The following is a 5,714-nucleotide window of genomic DNA, read 5'->3' on the forward strand; positions in this document are numbered from 1 at the left end:
TCTTTTCCAGAGAAGGTCTCTGTCTTTTCTAGAGAGAGTCTCTGTCTTTTCTACAGAATGTCTCCGTCTTTTCCAGAGAAGGTCTCTGTCTTTTCTACAGAAGGTCTCTGTCTTTTCTACAGAGACCTTCTGTAGAAACAGATAGAGGACTCTCTGTACAAAAGCAGAGACCTTCTGTTAGAAAGACAGAGACCTTCTCTGGAAAGACAGAGACTCTGTATCAAATCCCGAGACTCTCTGTGAAAAGACGAGACCTTCTGTAGAAAAGACGAGACTTTCTCTGGAAAAGACAAGAGACATTCTGTGAAAAGACAGACTCTGTAAAAAAGACAGAGACTTCTCTGAAACAAGACATTCGTAGAAAAGACCGAGACTCTCTGAGAAAAGACGAGATTCTGTAAGAAAGACAGAGACCTTCTGTAGAAAGATAGAGACTCTGTAAAAAGACAGAGACCTTCTGTAGAAAAGACAGAGACCTTCTCTGGAAAAGACAGAGACATTCTGTAGAAAAGACAGAGACTCTCTGTAGAGAAGACAGAGACCTTCTGTAGGAAAGACAGAGACTTTCTGTAGAAAAGACAGAGACCTCTCTGGAAAAGACAGAGACCTTCTGTAGAAAAGACAGAGACCTTCTGTAGAAAAGACAGAGACCTTCTGTAGAAAAGACAGAGACCGTCTGTAGAAAAGACAGAGACCTTCTGTAGAAAAGATAGAGACTCTCTGTAGAAAAGACAGAGACCTTCTGTAGAAAAGACAGAGACCTTCTCTGGAAAAGACGGAGACATTCTGTAGAAAAGACAGAGACTCTCTCTAGAAAAGACAGAGACCTCTCTGGAAAAGACAGAGACCTTCTGTAGAAAGACAGATACTCTGAAAAAGACAGAGACTCTCTGTAGAAAAGACAGAGAACCTTCTTTAGAAAAGACAGAGGACCTTCTGTCGAAAGAGAGAACTTCTGTAAAAACAGAGACCTTCTGTAGAAAGACAGAGACTCTGTAGAAAGACAGAGACTTCTCGTAGAAAAGACAGAGACTCCTGTAGAGCAGAGACCTTCTCTGGAAAAGGCAGAGACCTTCTGTAGAAAAGACAGAGACCGTCTGTAGAAAAGACAGAGCCTCTGTAGAAACGACAGAGGACCGTCTGTAAAAGACAGAGACCTCTGTAGAAAAGATAGAGACTCTTGTAAAAAGACAGAGACCTCTCTAGAAAAGACAGAGACCTTCTTCTGGAAAAGACGAGACATTCTGTAGAAAAGACAGAGACTCTCTCTAAAAAGACAGAGACCTCTCTGGAAAGACAGAGACCTTCTGTAGAAAAAGACACGAACTCTCTTAGAAAAGACAAGACCTCTATGGAAAAGCCAGAGACCTTCTGTAGAAAACAGACAGAGACCTCTGTGAAAAGACGAGACTCTCTGTAGAAAAGAACAGAGACCTTCTCTGGAAAAGACGAGACATTTCGTAGAAAAGCAGAGACTCCTCTGTAGAAAAGACAGAGACTCTCTGAGAAAAGACAGAGACCTTCTGTAGAAAAGACAGAGACCTTCTCTGAAAAGAAGAAAGAAAAAAACACATGAGAAAAAAAAACTCTGTAGAAAAGACAGCTCTCTGTAGAACAGACAGACCTTCTCTGGAAAGACAGAACCTTCTGTAAAGCAGAGACTCTGTAAAAAGACAGAGACTCTTGTGAAAAGACAGAACCTTTGAAAAAGACAGAGACTTATGCCAGTATCTTGCAGCGAGCACGCAGGGTATTCCTCTTCTGCTTCTCGTCTTTTTCCCTCCCTTTGTTTTATACATTGGTTAAACTACTACTATTAAGTTAAATAAAAGAAAAGCTAGCTACATACGCACTAGAAAAAATAACAGTGACCAACAATAGCACATTACAATACTACTACATTCCTCATTGAATTTGTTATTATTAGCTAAAGACTTCTATTTCTTCTATGTACCTGACCACAACCATTGAGCTTTATGCAAATGACGTATATGTCATCGGCTACTTTTAAGGGCCTTTTGGAGCTGGTGCTAGCTGCTTCCATTGGAAAAGAGTGTGGCAACAACTGGGTCCGTGCGGAGATTTGTTGAGTTAGCTTCCGCTAAGGAATCCTTCCCTCATTTTGCTGTATATTCGTTCCTATTTCTCTCTGTCCGGGTACAGTTAAGTCCCACACGGCCAGAGAAGTTCTCCGTGTCGCATTCACACACGCAAGTTACAACGACCTGAAGTGTCGTTGACAGACCGGCTACGCAAGTACAGACGGAATGCACAAAACGACACGCTGAAGAGTTTCTTTACTGAAATACACTGGTAACAGCGCGTTTACCTGAAGCTTTCATCAGAGCCCTTTACAATGAGCTTCAACTTGTTGGACCGAGGAGCCGGGATCGAACCCCCAACCCTGGAATAGTGGACAGCAATCATGGGCCATATCCAGCTGCCATTGCATTTCATAATTCTTTATTTCTTAAGGAAATGCACATTAATCACAAAATTTCCTGTAAATGGGCCCGACATGTCGACATAGATATTATAATTACGTTAAGAGCACACTTCCCATGTGGCACTAGTTTATAGAATCTTTTACACTGATGTTGTTCATACCTTGCTTTTATTGATCTTACTGTAGCACTTTGAGATTGTTTAATGTTAAAGTGGCCAAATTACAGCATAAATGTTTCTTATTATTATGTGTTTTTTTTTACCATCGGTTCGTTCTGACCTTCTCCCCACACGCAGACTTAGAGAGTGTTTGTGATACCAAAACCATTTAATACCAGCAAGAAATACGTTTCCTTGTACGGGAACATCATTTTCCATACAAGGACTGGATAAGGAACTAAGACTCCACTCATTTGATCATCTCTACGTATAAATCAATCAACATAAACAAGTCGACTTACGTCCAAGTCCCACTTTCGTCGCCATCGGGGATCTTGGAGCAGGAGCTCTGTTAAACAAGAATATTACAAATAAATCACGTGAAGCTGACAGCAATGTAAAACCCATACAGGTCAAAGAGACAACTCATCTTTAAATGTATATATGTTTCACATGTTACAAATGACATAAATATAGTGGTGTGTGTGTGTATATGGGTATTATTAAGTAGATATTGTATGTGGGTATATCATGTACATATTTCAATTACACATGTTTGTGGTCCCACCTGCTGTCCTGATGGTAAATAATGTCAATTATTGTTTGGTTTTTTTAAATTTTATTTCTATTTAATTGGGCCCAAGCGCACTGACCTACAGTACATTTCATTACATATGTGCTACATTCATACAACGACATATGAGATGGACTCACTTGAACTTTGGCTTCTCCTCTGTTTTTTGTTGTTTTTTTTGCCCAGCGTTAAACAGGCAACAGAAGAGAGAAAGAGCGGAGATCACAACTGTTAGAAACCCGAATATGGAGGGAGAGAAAGACTAAAAGCTGCTGGTTAATCAGGGGGAACGCTCCGGGCTGCAAGTGGTTTTCACACCCACTAGAACAAGACAATCATTTGAGTACGTCTAAATTAAGAAAACCCTTTTCTTCCTCGTGGCCCGGTTCCTGTGTGTTAGCCTCGGATTTACGTGCTGTAAGTCACAGTGTTACCTGTACCTCTACTTACTATGTGTTAGCTTTGTGGTGCATTAGTGGGAAATCAACCCATGTCATCTGGTACCTTTACGTTGCCACAAAAACAAAAAAATCACCCACATAAACTATTTAAGAGTTTAATATGTCTAAACAGACGTCATTACTTTCACAACAGGGTTTTTACTTTTGTAATCTACTGTTATTTATGTGCAGAGTACAACAACACACAACAACACTTAACGTAAACAACATAACCAAGTTTTGATAGCTTTTTTTTTTAATTTTTTTTGTTTTTGTTTTTTAATGGGAACCCTCAAATAAAGACAACGACAACATGGGGATGAAAAACCAGGCAAAGCAACCGCGACTCAGCGTACAATCCAAACTACCATCTTGATCATCCTCGTCCCCTGGCAGGACACTTCATGCAAAAAAGAGAAGAAGCAGAGATGACAGTGGGGCCCCCCGTAACCGGACTCCAGCATTCTGAATCCTTTCGCCTTGTTTCTCCATTTCACTGCCTTTCGTTTAAGAAAGACCAGTGAGACAAACGGCACATACTCCATGTTGGAGGGTGTGAAGAAGTCTCGGGCAGAAGAATGCAAATCACATACCTTCCTCTTCATAGGCGTCGCATGCATCAGCGTCCAAAGCAAGAGCAACAAAATCATTAGTGGTCGGACTGGTCAGCCTGCTCCTGCCCTCTGTACGATGCACAGCTCATGAAGCACATTTACCAAATTGGGGTGTCATATTCTAATGTACAGGCCAGTGGCCGCCACTGCAGAAGGACCCATGTCACTTATGTCAGCGTTAACACATCTCCTTCCTTCTGACTTCAGTCATAAGTACGTATACATTAAGGGTATTTCTTCAACCCTTGTGTTGTCCCTCAAAGTGTGTTTTATGTCTGAAATATGGATTTCTTTCACCACATTGCCCAAAACACATGATTATTCCATACTTCTTGAGTTAAACTTATGAGTTACTTTCATTAAAATTGTTGGGTGTTTTATTTAATCTTATAGCATTTGGAATTCTTTTTTTTGTTTAATGGTTTCAAAACAGTATCCGGACTAAACGTTGACATCTACCCATCCTGAATCCACTCAACGTCCTCTGATCTTAACTACCATCAAAATAATTCATAATTTCTGCCTTTTTTAAATCTAAAAACGTACGCATAATTTGATAAAAATGAGGTTTGTTGACCATGAAATTCCAAGAATATGTAAAACCTGTTATTACACCAGCTTAATGAAAAAAAAAAGCGCCAAACAGCTGGAAAAAGCAACAAAACAAAATCGGAAAACACAAAACAACGTTCCTTTGCTTTTGTGACCTGGAATGACAAGTTCATAGTTAAACGGGAAGACAACACGATGGGTTAACTGATTACAGCCTCCTCATTGCAACCGTTAACGGATCATATTTACTATATTACAAAGCCTCTTTTTACTTTCTAACTTTTTGAGGCTTGCACACAGACTCAAGAACCAGTTTCTTCCCAAAGCCATAACCACTCTGAACTCACACATGCACTGACCTCACTTACCAGAACACCACCCCGACCCCCCGCGCCCCCGCCGGCCCCGCCCCCGTCCCCGTGCCCCCGGTCCCCGCGGCCCCCGAACCCCGGGCCCCCGACCCCCGGCCCTTTCTTCTTCCCACCTACTGTTCAATACTGATTATACTACCTAAAAGACACTGAAATTCTGTGCAATTTCATTACAGTGCAATATTTAATATTGAACCCTTAATCTCATTACTGTGGCACATTTAATACTCACGCACCTTTGATACACTACAATAACTATATATTTTTGCATAATGTGTAACAAAACCCTTATCTTTCTTATTAATTGTATATTAATATTGATCATACCCTCGTTATGATCAGACAGCGGTTTTATATTTTTTCTTCCATTTTGGTATTATAATGCGACTATTCAGTTACAAGGGCAAAAGGCTAATTAATTGTCCTGTTTAACATGTTTTTTCATTTACTTATTTTACACGAGGAGCAAATGCATACATGAATAAAAAGGAAATCAAATCACAATGTGCTTTTTATGACGTTGATTTGGTTTTAATTTCAACCCCCACCGTGCTGCCCC

The 5,714-nt window shown here is 40.4% G+C and overlaps 1 protein-coding gene and 1 long non-coding RNA gene across 2 annotated transcripts in view; one reads left to right on the forward strand and one right to left on the reverse strand.

Annotated features, from left to right (window-relative positions):
- LOC116690701 (uncharacterized) overlaps positions 1 to 2,906 on the reverse strand; it is a 5,274-nt gene extending 2,368 nt beyond the window's left edge. Inside the window, exon 1 of the long non-coding RNA XR_004332337.1 lies at positions 2,895 to 2,906. This is a non-coding gene — a long non-coding RNA (uncharacterized LOC116690701). The remainder of the gene's footprint in view (positions 1 to 2,894) is intronic.
- The window catches only part of LOC116692389 (troponin T, fast skeletal muscle isoforms), a 43,924-nt gene that overhangs the window by 30,729 nt on the left and 7,481 nt on the right, over positions 1 to 5,714 (forward strand). The window lies entirely within an intron of this gene.

This window comes from Etheostoma spectabile, chromosome 1, assembly GCF_008692095.1.
Source record: "Etheostoma spectabile isolate EspeVRDwgs_2016 chromosome 1, UIUC_Espe_1.0, whole genome shotgun sequence".
Classification (NCBI taxonomy): domain Eukaryota; kingdom Metazoa; phylum Chordata; class Actinopteri; order Perciformes; family Percidae; genus Etheostoma; species Etheostoma spectabile.